Source organism: Sturnus vulgaris, chromosome Z (genome assembly GCF_052056855.1).
Source record: "Sturnus vulgaris isolate bStuVul1 chromosome Z, bStuVul1.hap1, whole genome shotgun sequence".
Classification (NCBI taxonomy): Eukaryota; Metazoa; Chordata; class Aves; order Passeriformes; family Sturnidae; genus Sturnus; species Sturnus vulgaris.
The window spans coordinates 2,052,876-2,069,355 of NC_142283.1; the positions used below are offsets into that span (position 1 = coordinate 2,052,876).

At 42.4% G+C, this 16,480-nt stretch overlaps 1 protein-coding gene across 2 annotated transcripts in view; it reads right to left on the minus strand.

The window, feature by feature from the left end:
• Window positions 1-16,480, minus strand: part of EDIL3 (EGF like and discoidin domains 3) — a 238,589-nt gene that overhangs the window by 58,585 nt on the left and 163,524 nt on the right. The window lies entirely within an intron of this gene.

Sequence of the window (16,480 nt, forward strand, 5' to 3'; positions counted from 1 at the left end):
TACAGGATCTTTCCCACATATGCCAAGGAAAGCTCAGGAATATTTGCAATTCCAGTAGGGAGAACGGACTCACAACAAGAATTCAGACAGGTATAAATTAGATGAGATTCATGACTTTTTTCAGCCTTGGAAAACTTCTTTTCCCCAACTCCTGGTCCCCCAGAGAGAAAAACAAAACAAACCAAAAAAAAATTATATTTGTAAAAGGACAGCTCCAGAGACTACTGGTAGTCCCATAAGTACATTAAAAATGTAGCTAACATGGAAGAGCTTCCAGTTAAAGATTTATGTAAGTCTCTTATGAGACGTTCCTTCTCTATGTGGAATTTCAGAATATTAATTAACAGGCCAAGTAAACCAATTTTCCATGTATTTACAAAATTGCTAATAATGAAGTGAATACCATCTGCAAAACTGAATTAGAAAGCACAGGGAAACAGAAACCAGATATTGATTATTTGCTGACTGGTAGCATCTTCACCTTTCACTTCACTTAAAAGGTATACTGCAATACCAAAGAAATTTTGTTTGATCCAGTGATGCAGGTAACTGATTTTTTTTCAGCCTAATTACAAATTTTTCTTTTTCCCACAGTAATAATCTTTGGGAGAGTTTTTTGGACGAGAATTTATGAGGATTTTAACCACCACGGCTTTAAACACTGGATGTCCTATTCCCATTTGCAGAATCTTTCCTTCTTGATCAGTATCCATCCTTTGAGGCACAAACTGAGCTTTTTTTTTTTTTTTTTTTTTAGCAGTACTGAATTTGATACAACACGAGAAATAAAACCAGGCTGCCTCGTTTTCCAAGGTCTGCACATCTTGTCAACGTTTGCAGAAAAATCCCAATGAAGTGGGAAAAAATAAATGCTTCCAAATGCCCATGGCTTACTTATATAGAAATCTCCTCTGGGCTAATGTCATGCTTTTCAGTGAATATGGATACACCAGGAATTAATTTTCCTTTTGTATCTTGGGGTTCTTTTATGTGTTTTAAATTTTTCAAGTTTGACCTCAGCAAAAAATTGAAAATACTACAACTTTAGCAATGGCTGTAATGAAGCAGGTGCTGAATTCTTTCTTATTTAACATATTTCAGTAGGAAGATGTGAAGAAATGTGAACTACGTCCTTTAGTGATAAAAGCTTTTTCAAACTTGTTTTTCCATGGCACTTGTGAGGGAAAAACCAACTCAGGAAGCTCTGCTTTGTGGATTCAGATCCAGGATAGAAAATTGTACATTTTAATTACATGAATTTTAAAACAAAGAGGGGAAAGTCACCTGGACAGGAAAAAAAGAATGACAACATATATTTTAAAAAAAGGTAACAGATTCACTTATTAAGGATTCCTTATCATTATGTAGATGAACTGGAAAAAAGCAAGGATGAAAGGAGATTAATAGTGTTCTGAGGGATTTACCTCAATAACTTAAGTAATATGGCATGGTAAAGGCTTTGGAAGAAGAAGATACGGGCATAGACATTTGAGGAATCTACTGAAAGAGAGAAAAGGAAGAAAAGAAGGAAAGATTCCAGGAAGGATTCCAGGAAGAAAGAAAGAAAGAAAGAAAGAAAGAAAGAAAGAAAGAAAGAAAGAAAGAAAGAAAGAAAGAAAGAAAGAAAGAAAGAAAGAAAGAAAGAAAGAAAGAAAGAAAGAAAGAAAGAAAGAAAGAAAGAAAGAAAGAAAGAAAGAAAGAAAGAAAGAAAGAAAGGAAAGAAAGAAAGAAAGAAAGAAAGAAAGAAAGAAAGAAAGAAAGAAAGAAAGAAAGAAAGAAAGAAAGAAAGAAAGAAAGAAAGAAAGAAAGAAAGAAAGAAAGAAAGAAAGAAAGAAAGAAAGAAAGAAAGAAAGAAAGAAAGAAAGAAAGAAAGAAAGAAAGAAAGAAAAGAAAGCTAGCGGATCAGTTTTACCATTTTACCATTTAAATTTATTTTAAGAGCAATGGATTCAGTTGACCTCTGCTCAAGGGCCTGCACTCAGCACCAGCTCAGAGGGGTCTCCTGCATCCAGTGCCTTCCATGGGCCTTGACTCACCCAGGACATTCCAGGGATTTGGCTGCAATCCGGGAACCCCCAGTGCCCTTCGGGGACCTTGGTGAAGATGGGATAAGGCTCTGCTTGACACCTGGAATGTGCTCTGGTGGCCTTTGCATGCCAATGAGGAGGGTTTCTGGCACTGGGATGAGTGATGAGCACTGAGCTGCTCAGGTAAAACCACGTGTAAAATGAAGCCAGCAGTCGGATCCCAACGCATTTAAATCTGCAAGATCTGGATTATGCCAAGCACAGGGTGGATGGTGAGAAGTGCTGGTGCTGAGGAAAGCACCAGGAGAGCACAGGCATGGAGTCAGCTCAGTTTATGAGAGTTCAGGGACTGTGGCAAGAAACAGCACCTCCCATCCTCTGCTGGGTGTTGAATTCACCCATGCAGCCAAAACAAATCAAATAAAATCACTCGAGGCAGGTACCCTCTAGGGCAGTGTATGCCAGAGAGCTGGGGGATAAAATCAACTCCTTCGGTTTAAGAAGCTCCTGAAATTTCTTCTAATCTTATTTGTTTCAGCCACCAAAGTCCTGCCAGCTCCATGATTACACGGAGCACTCTGATGGTCACAGCAGGTTACAGAATCATGGCCTTTTTACACACGAGGGGAAAAAGTAACCAGGGTGCTCCCAGCACTGATCCTGTCGGAGTGATTACCTATTAAACAACTTTCACTAATGCTTTTAACTCCAGTGACTCACTCAAATCTGCTTGGGGGTGCTAAATTGCTGTGTACACCAATGATGACACACCCAATCTAGATTTTACTGGAACCTGAACAACACCCGTATTGGAAAGGAAATAAAGGAAGAAGACTTTTTCTCTAAGAGAAAGTGGCAATGTGAACAAGGTAATTTTATGAGTTCCTGTTGATTGTACAGTGCACCATTTTCAGAGGCAATTCAGAACCCAGTCCTGCCAATCTGCATGGTGTGTGTGCCACTCCACTGGTAGCTGTGAGTTAATGCAGGATCTTGTTTTTCATAAACAAGTCCAAAGGGCTCCACAACACAAAGGCCATCAGTAACTTCTCAGCGTGGTTTACAAACCTCAGAACCATAGGAGAAAGGAAGATTAAATTCAGAATTGTAATGTGTGAATGTAACAGAACAGCAGGGACTGGGACAGCTCCAGTGGAAGGTGTTCATCCTTCTCTTACAATTTATGATCAAATGTTAGCATATTCAGTTTGCAGAAGCTATAAAACGGGCAAAAAAAGATAAAAAACCACCCAACTGCATCCGTCTTATCTACATTATTCCAGGCAGGAGAGGAGAAGAGGGATGAGAAGACAGAGTGACTTTAGGAAGACTCTTATGTGATGCTCCTGGACAGAATCCATAACCATATTCCCCTCATTTGTTATCTCACCGTTAGCAATAACATTTCCTGCAGAATAGCCTTGTCTGAAGTGTTCCTCCAGAGCAAGCTTTCCAGAAATGCTCAAATTAAAGCCTACATGAAACCTTGGGTCTTTGAGACCTTAAATGTAGTTTTAGACTCATAAACAGAAGCACATTTTATGGAGAACAAAGGTGTTTACCTGTTTCAGTTATGAGATGGAATAGCATTGTCATAAATAATTCTTCATCTTTTCCAGCACAAAGTAAATATATCTTTACTGCTACTCACCATTACTCATATAAAAATGGGGTTGAATAAGAGATCAAGGTTATACTGGCGTTAAAAGATTTATTACAGCAACCCTTCCCTGCTGATCTCATCAGGTTTTGAAGGATTGAAATTTAATTTTTTTTTTGTCTCTTCTCTATTTTTTTTTAAGTCGTAATTCTGACAAAGCTGTATAGAAAGCACCCAGAGAAACATTTTCTGATGAAAAATAGGGACACTTGCCAAAGGAAATGTTTTTTAATAAACCCAGGAAATGAACAACCTGACACAATTCCCTCAATGCTGGGAGAGTCAGTGAGTCTGGGAGCTCCCTCCCTTGCTTCTTTTCCACTCTCCAGGATTGTTTTCCCCCCATCCGAACAGGACAAGCTGCTGTTCCAGCCTGGTGCCAGGGCCGGGCTGGTGATGAGGAGCAGGAAGGGCACGGCAGGGCAGTCACTATTAACTTCCCTGCCCAAAAGCCTGGCTGGCACCTGCACACAAGGTGCTCATCTGTCTTGCCTGTCTGTGGCTTTTTGATACTCTCCTAATCAGCACTGTCAGCAGAGCTCCCCTGGATTTAGTTCAGGGCATTAATGCAGTCAGCACAGTGGCAGTGATGTGTGTTTTAAGCAGCACACGGCAAGGAAATGCAGAGATTTATGGCTGGCACGCCGGGAGGGGGTCTGCCCCGTGGAGAAAAACGTGTTTTATTGCAAAATATTCACGTGGTAGTGTAAATTGTTGTCTAGTAATTGGCTAGGAGAGCAAACATTTGTTGCAGGCTGCTTTGGAAATAATAATTCCCAGCGTGATGCTGGGTTTGCACCTTGAGGACAGGCCAATAAAACACTCAGGCTGTTTCTGATCCCAGCCTATTCTGTTTCACTTTTGTGGACGCAGGTCCAGCAAACCACCCTCATAACTTTGCTGCTAAATGCTCTGCAAACTCACCCTCCTGCTGTTCCCACTTTATCACACCTCAGGGTAAGAAGAAATACCTTCCCTGTGCTCACCTGCATCTCAGCCTCAGCCAGCCCTCCCAAAAAACCCAACTCATCACCTATGCCATCCTCACGGAGACTTATTCTTGTACCTGCTTTAAATTAGGCATGCAGAATCAGAGATGCAGATTGGACTGCTAATTTAATTTGCCTCTCTGTGAAGAGATCAGAATGTAGGTTAGACCCTACTTGTATGGAAAACAAAAATACAAGGATTGTTGGGCCCATGTAATGCTAATGTGGAGGAACATGTGCTATGAGAATTATCAAAAAGCACCTACTTCATTTGGCTTTTGTTGAGAACTTTCAATTTATGCCTCAGAGAGTTTACATAATTAGACAGACTAAAAACTTGCTTAGTCTGTTCCTTCTTATTATTAAGTCATTATTTTAGTCCCAAAGGTAGTTGCCATGAATGCCATTAACAGGGTTATATGAATTATTCAAACCCTGGCATGTTTAGACTGTCATCTCATGAAGGGGCCCATAATCAATCTCACATTGTTCAGAGGTTTGTAGCCCTGCAAAATGTCATCTTATTTGCAAGGTATTGATCAAATGAGTATTAACTATCTGAAACTGAATGTTGCCTAAGAAACACCAAGGTCATTTATTGCTGTTATTAGTTTCTTCATATGCTTTGAGCTTGTGAAAGCTCTTCCTGCCTTTGGAATGTTAATGGCTCTCAGAAAGAACTTCCCCACAATGTCTAGAAAACATCCTGAAGAATCAGCCTAAGAATATGTAAATAAAACTGCCAGTGAAAATATCTGCATGTATTTCCCCTTGTAAAATAGCTTTGATCAACAGCTCATAGATCCTGAAGATGTGATGTCAGACTCAGGTCAAAAACATACTTTTCTTTTCATCCTACATGAAAACCGTCTTCCTCAGGGAAAAGAAGGGAATTCAAAAAGGTGCAACATGAAAATCACCGTGAAAATACACTCAGGGAAATTTCTGCTTGTGAAATAACCCCAGATATTTGAGAGGTGCTTTCTCTCACACACTTTCCATCAGTTTTTTTATGGCATTTTGGCAGATCACTCTGATGAAAACTCAGAAGAAATTTATGATCTCTCGAGCCCCAAAAGGACAAGTGGGAAAAATTCCCATTCTGGCTTCAGTGGGCTTTGTCTAGGTCCCATGCACGCTCCCAGACCAAGAAGTCATGGAATTATAGAATCTTAAGGTTTGAAAAGACATCCAATATATTGATTAAAGGACTGTTAACTGTCTGAAATCTGAGAACTCTCAGGAGATCAGGCTTCTCTGGCCCTGTGACATCCCACTGCACATTTTAACAGAGTGGGAAAATAAAGTTTACTTAGTCCCTCCACCAGAATAAACTTATCTAGTGGTAATTGTGCTATCAAATGATGCACAACCTGCATTAAAATATTTACCTTTATTCCCTTTCTTCATGGTCAAGGTAATCCTGGTCAGTCTTGGAGGGTAACCTCTAAGTTGCAGAGACACTGTGTGTGTGGGGACAAGGTTTGGGGTGGACACAAGGGCAGTGAAGAGCTGGTGGAGCACAGGGGGCAGATGGCTTTGTGATTGATGAAAAAGACTGCACCACTCAAGTGATTTCTCAGCCCACAGATGCTGTTACAGAACAGGGAAGGTTGGCTCAAATTATTAATAATGTCTCCTGAACCCTAAGGAATTGGCTATTTGTTGAATCCTGACAACCAGATTCATGAAATTTTTTTTATTATCTTTTAAAATTAGGACTCAAAAGTAAAAGAGTTGATATAGAAATACTGAAAGTTACACTTTTGTGAGATTTTCTGTATTTATCTGTATGTTTTTCCTCGAAATACTTTTTCCTTCTACGAACATTTGCAGGCAAAAATATTAGGTTAAAAAATAATTAAACATTGCTTGGCCTTGTGATAGACAATCTTTGAAAAGTCTCACTGAGACAGTCAAGGCTTGAACAATGTCTTTTTATCTTAATCACTCGTGGAAGGAGAAAGTTCTAAGAGTACAGGAGTGAAATATGCTCAGGTTTTCCAGCTCACAGAATTGGTGTGTGGCTTAATTTGGAAGGCCTTTGGGATGGCAAACACATGCCACTTTTCCCAGGGGAGGTCAGGGAGGGTGACTCGATTCAGCCCTTGTTTTCTGTGTCAGTTCTCATGGTGCTGGTGACTTTCTGTGCTTCCAGCAGCCTGGACTCCTCTGGGGCCATGGGAACTGAGGTGAGACGAGCTTGGGTTGAGGAAGGGGTGAGCAGCAGGTCCAGAGGGCTGTGATCAGTGTCAGGGGGTCCAGTTGGAGATGTGCCACTGGTGGTGTCCCCCAGGGTTCAACACTGGGGCAAGGAATGGTTTGGCTTATTCCTCAGGGATGGGATGAGGGGTGTGTGCAGCTCACGGGTCCTCAGCAATTCACTGAGCACACGTGGCTGGGATGAGTGGCCAAAACCCCTGGGGGGGCTGTGAAACCCTTCAGAGGGACCTTGACAAGGTGGAGAGCTAGGCAGGGAGGGAATGTCTGGAACAAGGGTAAGGCAGGTAATGCACCTGGGCAGGAACAGGCACCAGCACAGGATGGAGGTGCTGGAACAGCTCAGTGGGGAAGGACCTGGGGGTTCTGGTGGGCAATGAGCTGTCCCTGAGCAGCAGAGTGTCCTGAGGGCAAGGAAGGTCCATGGGATTTGGGGGCACATTGGGAAGAGCATTGCCAGGAGGTCAGGGAGGGGATCCTGCCCCTCTGCCCAGCTCTATGGGGGCACATCTGGGGTGGGGTGCTGTGTCCAGCTCCTCCTGGGGACAGGAGCACGGGGAGCCCCTGGAGCAGGTCCAGTGCAGGGGGACAAAGGTGACCCAGGGCTGGAGCATCTCTGTGCCCAGGGAAGGCTGAGGGAGCTGGGGCTGCTCAGCCTGGACAGGAGCCCCAGCTGAGAGGAACCCTCAGCCCTGGGTGTCCCTGAGTGTCCCTGGGTGTCCCTGAGTGTCCCTGAGTGTTCCTGGGTGTCCCTGGGTGTCCTTGGGTGTCCCTGAGTGTTCCTGGGTGTCCCTGGGTGTCCCTGGGTGTCCTTGGGTGTCCCTGAGTGTTCCTGGGTGTTCCTGGGTGTCCCTGGGTGTCCCTGAGTGTCCTTGGGTGTCCTTGAGTGTCTCTGAGTGTCCCCGAGTGTTCCTGGGTATCCCTGAGTGTTCCTGGGTGTCCCTGAGTGCCCCTGTAGTCCTTGGATGTCTCTGTCTGTCCCAGGTTATCCCTGGGTGTCCCTTTCTGTCTGTCCCTGTGTGTCCCTGTCTGTCTGTCTGGCCCTGGGTTTCCCTGTCTGTCTGTCCCTGTGTGTCCCTGCGTGTCCCTGTCTGTCTGTCTGTCTGTCCCCGTGTGTCCCTGTGTGTTCCTGTCTGTCTGTCCCTGTCTGTCTGTCCCTGTGTGTCCCTGTGTGTCTGTCTGTCTGTCTGTCTGTCCCTGTGTGTCTGTCTGTCCCCGGGTGTCCCTGTCTGTCCCCGGGTGTCCCTGTGTGTCCCTGTGTGTCTGTCTGTCTGTCTGTCCCTGTGTGTCTGTGTGTCCCCGTGTGTCCCTGTGTGTCCCCGTGTGTCCCTGTGTGTCTGTCTGTCTGTCTGTCCCTGTGTGTCTGTCTGTCCCCGTGTGTCCCTGTGTGTCTGTCTGTCCCCGTGTGTCCCTGTCTGTCTGTGTGTCCCGGTGTGTCCCCGTGTGTCCCTGTCTGTCTGTCTGTCTGTCCCTGTCTGTCTGTCTGTGTGTCCCTGTGTGTCCCGGTGTCCCCGTGTGTCCCTGTCTGTCTGTCCCCGTGTGTCCCCGTGTGTCCCTGTCTGTCTGTGTGTCCCTGTGTGTCTGTGTGTCCCTGTGTGTCTGTGTGTCCCTGTCTGTGTGTCCCTGTGTGTCTGTGTGTCCCGGTGTCCCCGTGTGTCCCTGTGTGTCTGTCTGTCCCTGTCTGTGTGTCCCTGTGTGTCTGTCTGTCTGTCCCTGTCTGTGTGTCCCGGTGTCCCCGTGTGTCCCCGTGTGTCCCTGTGTGTCTGTCTGTGTGTCCCTGTCTGTGTGTCCCGGTCTGTCTGTCTGTCTGTCCCTGTGTGTCTGTGTGTCCCGGTGTCCCCGTGTGTCCCTGTCTGTCTGTCTGTGTGTCCCTGTCTGTCTGTCCCCGTGTGTCCCTGTCTGTCCCCGTGTGTCCCTGTCTGTCCCTGTCTGTGTGTCCCGGTCTGTCTGTCTGTGTGTCCCTGTCTGTGTGTCCCTGTCTGTGTGTCCCGGTGTCCCAGTGTGTCCCTGTCTGTCCCTGTCTGTCCCTGTCTGTGTGTCCCGGTGTCCCCGTGTGTCCCCGTGTGTCCCTGTGTGTCTGTCTGTGTGTCCCTGTCTGTGTGTCCCTGTGTGTCTGTGTGTCCCGGTGTCCCCGTGTGTCCCTGTGTGTCTGTCTGTGTGTCCCTGTCTGTGTGTCCCGGTGTCCCCGTGTGTCCCTGTCTGTCTGTCTGTCTGTGTGTCCCTGTGTGTCTGTGTGTCCCGGTGTCCCCGTGTGTCCCTGTGTGTCTGTCTGTGTGTCCCTGTCTGTGTGTCCCGGTGTCCCCGTGTGTCCCTGTCTGTCTGTCTGTCTGTGTGTCCCTGTGTGTCTGTGTGTCCCGGTGTCCCCGTGTGTCCCTGTGTGTCTGTCTGTGTGTCCCTGTCTGTGTGTCCCGGTGTCCCCGTGTGTCCCTGTGTGTCTGTCTGTCTGTCCCTGTCTGTGTGTCCCGGTGTCCCCGTGTGCAGGGGGCTCAGAGCAGGGCTCTGTCCCCAGAGCCCCGGGCAGGGACTGGTCCCAGCCATTGCCGTGCCCCGGGCAGAGCCCAGAGGGGCTGGGGGGTCTCCTCTGGGGATGTCCCACAATTTCCTGGGCACAATCCCGTGGGTCTGGAGGTGCCACCAGAGGAGCCACCCTGGTCCCTTCCAAGCTGACCCATCCTGGGGTTGTGTACGTGTATATCACTGCTCACCACACCAAAAAAAAATCTTAATATTTTTGGTGTAATTTTGCATGTAATCTTACTTTTCCTTGAACTTTGTTCCCTGAACCTTAGCTTTATTGAAATAACTTGAAGCAACACTTTCCCAGAAGTCGAGTCTAGCAGGACAGTCACTGTGAGTGGGGATCATTTGCTTTTGCCAGTTTTTTTTGCCAGTGGTCAGAAGGTGAAAGTGACTCATTTGACTGCCACACATCAGCGTGGCATCATCTCACAGATTTGGGTGCTGTCCTGACACCCACACATCATTCCATTATGGACCCACCTTTTACTTGCTTCTTCCTGATGCAAGAAACCACATAGACGCACTTTCTTTTTCTTTTTTTTTTTTTTTTCCTTTTGGTGTCACCACTGCCTAAGATTTGATTGCTTTCAATACCAGTGTGGCAAATAGGGGAAAAAAAAATTAAAATTATTGGAAATTAAAATCACTGGAATTATTGGAAATTGGAAAATTATTGGATGTGGGGGATAAAATGTTTAAAGGCTCTGTTGCTTCTGTCCCTCAGCTCTATTTTAGGTGGGTATTTAACCTCAGGTGCATGAAGGAAAGCTGGCACAGGGGCTGGCAGGGCATGGCATGGATGGTGCAGCATCCACAAAAGCTCCAGTTGCCAGGGGGATGCTGACTCTGAAGGGATGCACCCAAAAACCTCCTCCCAAATGGGATGGAATCAGGAGGTGTGGTGAGAAATGGACACCAAGGTTTGGGGCACCAGGGAGGCTGTGGGTGATTACACCAAGAAAAAGGCTCCCAGCCCCTTTGTTTTCTGCTCTGAGCACATAAATTACAATTTTTGGCCAGTAAGTTAATGTATAAATGCTGAGGGAGGTCTGGAGAGCAGATGCTGGTGCAGAGCTCACAGGAGTCAGTGGATTTATGGCAGAATTTGGATAGCAGACAACCTCTTCTAATTCCTGCACAACAAAGGTGGCATTCCCTTAATTCAGCTGCACTTCCCTTATTAGTTTCTTTATTTTTTTTTCCACAGTCAAGGGCTTCCAGGCACTTACTGCCTCTCCTTTCCTCCAGGGAAACCCCTCTATGATATGGAGCCAAATTTTGAAGTATTGAGAAAAAACAAAAAGCAAACAAAAAACAAAAAACAAATAAACAAACAAAAAACCCCCCAAACCAAAAAACAAAACAAAAAGACCCAAAAATACCCCCCAAGAAAACAAAAACAAAAAGCAAACAAAAAAACAAAAAAAAACCCCAAAAAACCAAAACCAAAAACAAAAAACAAACAAAAAAACCCCAAAACAAAAAAAAAAAAAAAAAAACAAAAAAAAACCCCAAAAAACCCCCCAAAAAAACCCCAAAACCCAAACCAACCAAACAAAAAAAAAACCAAAAAAACCAAACCAAAAAACAAAAAAAAAACCAAAAACCAAAAAAACCAAAAAAACTCCACAAAAAAGCTCCAAAACCCCAAACCAACCAACCAAAAAAAAAAAAAAAACCAAACCAAAAAACCAAAAAAAACCCCACCAACACCACCAAACAAACCAACAACAAACTTAAACAAAAGAACTTTAGCAAAAGAACTTTACCAACTTTTTAGCATTTAACTGATCAGGTTAAATCTTCCTTTGTGGTGCACATCACCTTGCAGGGTGACTCTGAGCTGACTGCACTCCATAAAACTCACCTGGCACTGAGAGCTCCATTAAGTGACATAAAACATTTAAGCTGCAGTGACAGGTATTTTTGGAAGCCCGTGTGCCAGTGCTCATGAATGAGGAAATGAACTTTGACAAAATGAATGGTTTCACAGATGGCAGTTTGCTTGGAGCTCTCACCAACAGATGTTTGAGGGAATGTTCTGCAAGGCCTCTGTGTATTTTGGGTTTTATCATTTCATTAGCAAATAGCTATCACCTGGTGTGTACCTGCTCTTTGGAAGCTCTTGATGAGGAAGCTGTTAACTTATTTTTTTTCCTTTTTTTTTTTTTATTTTATTATTATTATTATTATTATTATTATTATTATTATTTTTTTTTTTTTTTTTTTTTTTTTTTTTTTTTTTTTTTTTTTTTTTTTTTTGAGGGAAAAAAACCCACACAATACTTTATGGTTTTCTCTCTGGGGATAAGAATGATGGAACTTAAGGGTTTGTTTTTTTTTTCAATGCAAATAGTTTTTGTGTGTGTCATCGTAGGTTATTATTAAGTTTGTGAGATTCATAGTCATGGATTTAATTATGCCATGGGACTGAGAGTCCCAAAAGGGTGAGGCTGAGCACCAGAGGTGAGATTGAAGGCAAAAGTGGTGTGGAGACACTTGTGTAAAAACAAATTAATCCTCAATCAAAATATAAATTCTACCTAACAGCAATAATATTGCTATATATTTAGACTTTTTTTCTTTTTTTTTTTTTTTTTAAAAAAGTATTCTCTGTGTTTTTCAAGAAAAAAAGACTAAATAAATTAATTCTAAATAAGACAGAGGTCAGGGCAACATTTTGCCTGAATCTGCTGGGCTAGGCCCCTTTCCATCAAAGCTCATCTTTTTTATTAAAAATCTCTGTACCAAAAGTGTTTACTTACAGTGAAGAAATTTTCTTAAAGCTGTGCAAAGTTATTAAAAAAGCTACATTAAAAGCAAAAAGTATTTTTACAACAGACACGCTGAGATGGTAAATAAACCAAATATGTTTCTCTTTGGACTGGAGTACTAATGTATTCAAATTGCCAATAAGAAGTTGGGCACATTTTCCATCAAAGTGTTGTATTTCTCATTATTGTGTTTCATCTGAACTTCAGCACATAATTTCAGAAAAACCGTTTGGGGAATAAATTAGAAAAAATATAGAATTACAGTTCTCTTTCCATATAGTCTAAGTAAGACTTGCAGCTTTTCCACTTTGAAATTACAACTTGACTTTCAAAAATTGCTTCCAAAAAGAAAAAAAGCATATGAAATATAGGTGGAAATGGATGAAGTCTTTGAAGAAGAAGAAGCCTCAAATTAAATATTTGGGATCATCTTGTATGCAATAAAAACTAGAAGAAAGAAGCTGAATAATCAGCCTGAACCAACTTTGCTTCCCACTTTTTGATTCTGCAGAACTGGGCAGTCTAACAGCTTTTTAGATTAATCCTTTAATCCTCCAACTACTCACAGTAATAAATATAAAAAAACCCAGAAACAATTGGTAACCATACCAATGTCTCTGGAGAATCAGTTTATTTTAGTGAGGGACAACAAAACAGGAGTTTTATTATTCAATTTAATACTTTACATTCGTACAGAACAGTCTCCAGCAATGGGTCAGGTGTTCAAACACATCTCCCACATAGTGGCACGATGCTCAGTAATTAATGCATTTTCTCAAAATTCCACAGGTGTAAGCTATGCTCCAGTCTGCTCCTGGTGCCTGTGGGTTAACACCTCATAAAAAAACAATTTCTGTGTCCAAAAGACCACGGAGCACCTAAAAGTTGTGAACAGGGGGAAAATAAATTAAGGAATCTGAGGATGGTTAAAGCTGGGAGACCAATCTGGGAGTGAAGAAACTGGGAGAGGAGGAGAAGGGCACAGCACGGATTCCTAAGTTAGAATTCACTATAGAGGAAAAACTTTCACAAACTCCTGCTGGCAGTTTGAGTTAGAGATTAGCTGCCATTATGATTTTGGATATGGCAGAGGGATAACTCAAGCAATAATCCTGCCCCTGGCCATATTCTGATTCATACAGCCTAAAAAAAGAATAACTAACACAGGAATAGAAAAATGCAGATGCAAGGAATGGGCAGAGATGAAGTGAAATCAGAATAAAGAAAACCAACGTATTTTAAAACAGTAAAATGCAAAAGGACAGAAGGGAAAAGAGAAACTGCTGGTAAAAAAAGATTAAAAAGAGAAAAAAAAAAAAAGAAAAAAAAAGATACATTACTGGAACAGTCACTGTGAGCATTTTGGCTATATTTCAGGACCAATTAATGAAAAATAGACGTGTGAATTTTTGGTCATTGTACTTGCAAACGATAAAAGGTAATATCACAAATACAGGGGTAAGCAGTACACAGGTGCTCTTTTATCACAGCCAACCTGTGAGGAGAAACAGAGGTCAGGAGAACTTTAAAAGGCAGATGTGACTTACTCAGGCTTTAATTTGCTTCCAAAAACATGGTCAGTGACCCTTTAAATCACCAGCCAATTACAAGCATTGTAGTGCCATTACTAATTACATGCTGAGAGTGTAAATTTAGAATGGCAATTTCAATTTTCAGTTCATTGGGAGACTGCAGGAAAATGAAATTGCATATTAATTAGTTCACGTGTATCAGACACCTGAAAGATTAGAGAAAAAAATAACAACTTCTGCACTCATTACAAGTGAGTTATAAGCAGAGCACTCAAACCTTTTATTTGCCAGGCTGCATATAAATAAAGAAATTAAATGACAAAGAAAATTGATAATGATAGAACGAGGCAAAAATAGCTACAGGCCTGTACATAATCATATTTGGAGGGGCTTTGCCCATTGCACACGGCTTTCTTTAGGATTTATCTATTTAGAAGCTACAAGAGGTGACTGCTTCAGGTTCAGGGTGTTAAATGCTGATTTGCATGTCCTAAAAACGGATTTTTGTGGCTTTGTAACTCTCCACTTCATCTCTGCCAAGCACTCCAGCAGAGGGTTTAACATCTTTTCTCCCATCACACCAAAGGTAGCCAAAAACTGCGCCCAAATCTGTTTTTTTGTTTTGGTTTGGTTTTTTTCCCTCCACCGAAATGCACTTTTTCCTTGCAACTATCATCTCCCTAGAAAGTTTCAGATTTTCTGTTTCCAGGTGTTTTAAAGAACGAGAAAAGGGAAGAAAGAAATCCTCTCAAGACCTCTGCTCTGAAATTAAAAACAATAATTTTAATTTTTGCCCTGAACTGGAAAAAAAAAAAAGGATTAAAAAATAGCATTTGGCAAGTTTTGTGAAAATGATAGAAGTTTATTTTGCAAGAAAAATGAGAAGGAAAAGAAGGGAATGCTTAAAACACATTAATTGTATGATGCAAGCTTCTCAAAAGTCCTTACACTCCGTGGTTGTCAAAACTACAGAATAACATGGACAGGACTGGAATAACCTCCAAAACTCCAAAAAAGAAAAACAAACAAACAAACAAACAAAACCCAAAACAGAACAAAAAAGTAACAAACAAACAAACAAACAGAAAAAAAACAAAAACAAAAAAAACCTCCAAAAACAAAAAAACCCAAAACAATAACAAAAACCCCGAAATAAATTTAAAAACCCAAAACAAAAAAAAACAAAAATAAAAAACCCCAAACAAACAAACAAACAAACAAACAAAAACAAAACAAACAAAAAAAAAAAAGAAAAAAAAGAAAAAAAAACACACAAAAAAATCTTTAGACCTGATGCCATGGGCTGAGATTTTAGACACATTTTCTCCACTGGCCTGATGTTCATTGCAGGTAAAAGAAGAGGGAAGACTTCCCAGGGAGCAAAGTCCAAGGGAGCCAAGCACAAATGTGGAGGCATCAGGCCATTAAATATCCCCATCCAGTTCATCTCCTCAAAAAGACATGTCTAGGGGGCCAGTGCCAAATGGTTCTGAAATCTTTCTCCAGCTCATTTAATAAAGCCCACACTCCAGCACAGCCCAAAAGCTGATTTTTTCATTATCCATTAAAGCTACATCAGCTTTCTACTCCCATGGAAATAATTCTGCTCAGGTCCCCCCCGTGTCAGATCCTTTCCAGTTCTTTTCAATGTATAAATTTTACAGACTCCCTAACCCCTCTGATCTTTATGGAGGAAAACTGACTTACAACACGTGGAAGGGCCTTTGTGTTTTCACTCTGCAATAAATAACAAGCAGCAGCACCAGTTTTCGTTTTTCAGAGCTGACAAAATCCTGCACTCCCACTGCACCAGTTCCAGAAAACTTCATCAAACTGTGCTTTCTGTCTGCTCTCCATACAAGAAAAATGAGGAGGTAACTCTGTATGCTTCCCCTCCAGATATTTAGGAGCCTCTCTGAAAAATGAAAAATGGTAGTCAGGGTGAAAACATTAAATATGAACGAATATTAATGGCATGTACACCAAGGTGCATGGAGAGTGTGACACAGCTGAGGGGCATTATGGGCAGTTCAGCAGGTAAAATGCAGATAAAATGCTCAAGCACCACGTTTTGCTAAATCCTGCAGTGGGTTCACTGGCAGGGAAGCATCCTCCTGACACATTGGCCATGCTGAGCAGTGCAGAAAGTTTTCCCACAAGTATCTAACTCAATAACCTTTATTAACCAACAGCTGAAATTGCCAAAGCTTTGCCCAATATCATGGAAGCACCATCCAGGCAAAGAGCTACAGCCACCACCAGATAATTAAAACATTAACACACTGCTACAGGGCTTAATACTCACTGCTTTTACTGGAGTCATTTTTTTGGGCACAGAGAAACCCAGCTCACAGTGAGGGCACTGCCACTGGAATCACTCTAGCAATAACACGCTTGAGTGGGATGAGAAAAACGTGGATTTTCAGCCCCATGGATTTGTCTGAGCTAACAGCTGTTTCAACCTTAATTAAAACAGTTTTTGTTACTTCCAGTAAGACTTGAACTGTGTGCCCAGAGCACACAAAGAGGACCAGCTCTTCCAGCACGCCCTGGCACTGCCAAAACCACACTTTCAGGTGTCAAGGTTTCTCCACCAAGAGGTGATGCTGTGATATGCTTCTAAGGACCTGACCACCCAATGCAACATATGTGGAAAGCAGGTTCTTTGAAAGGAGCCTGCATAAATCTGCTTCCATGGTTTGGAGCCACAGTGGGACATATGCACACAGGGTTTTTTTAATTAAAAAAAAAGGAAAAA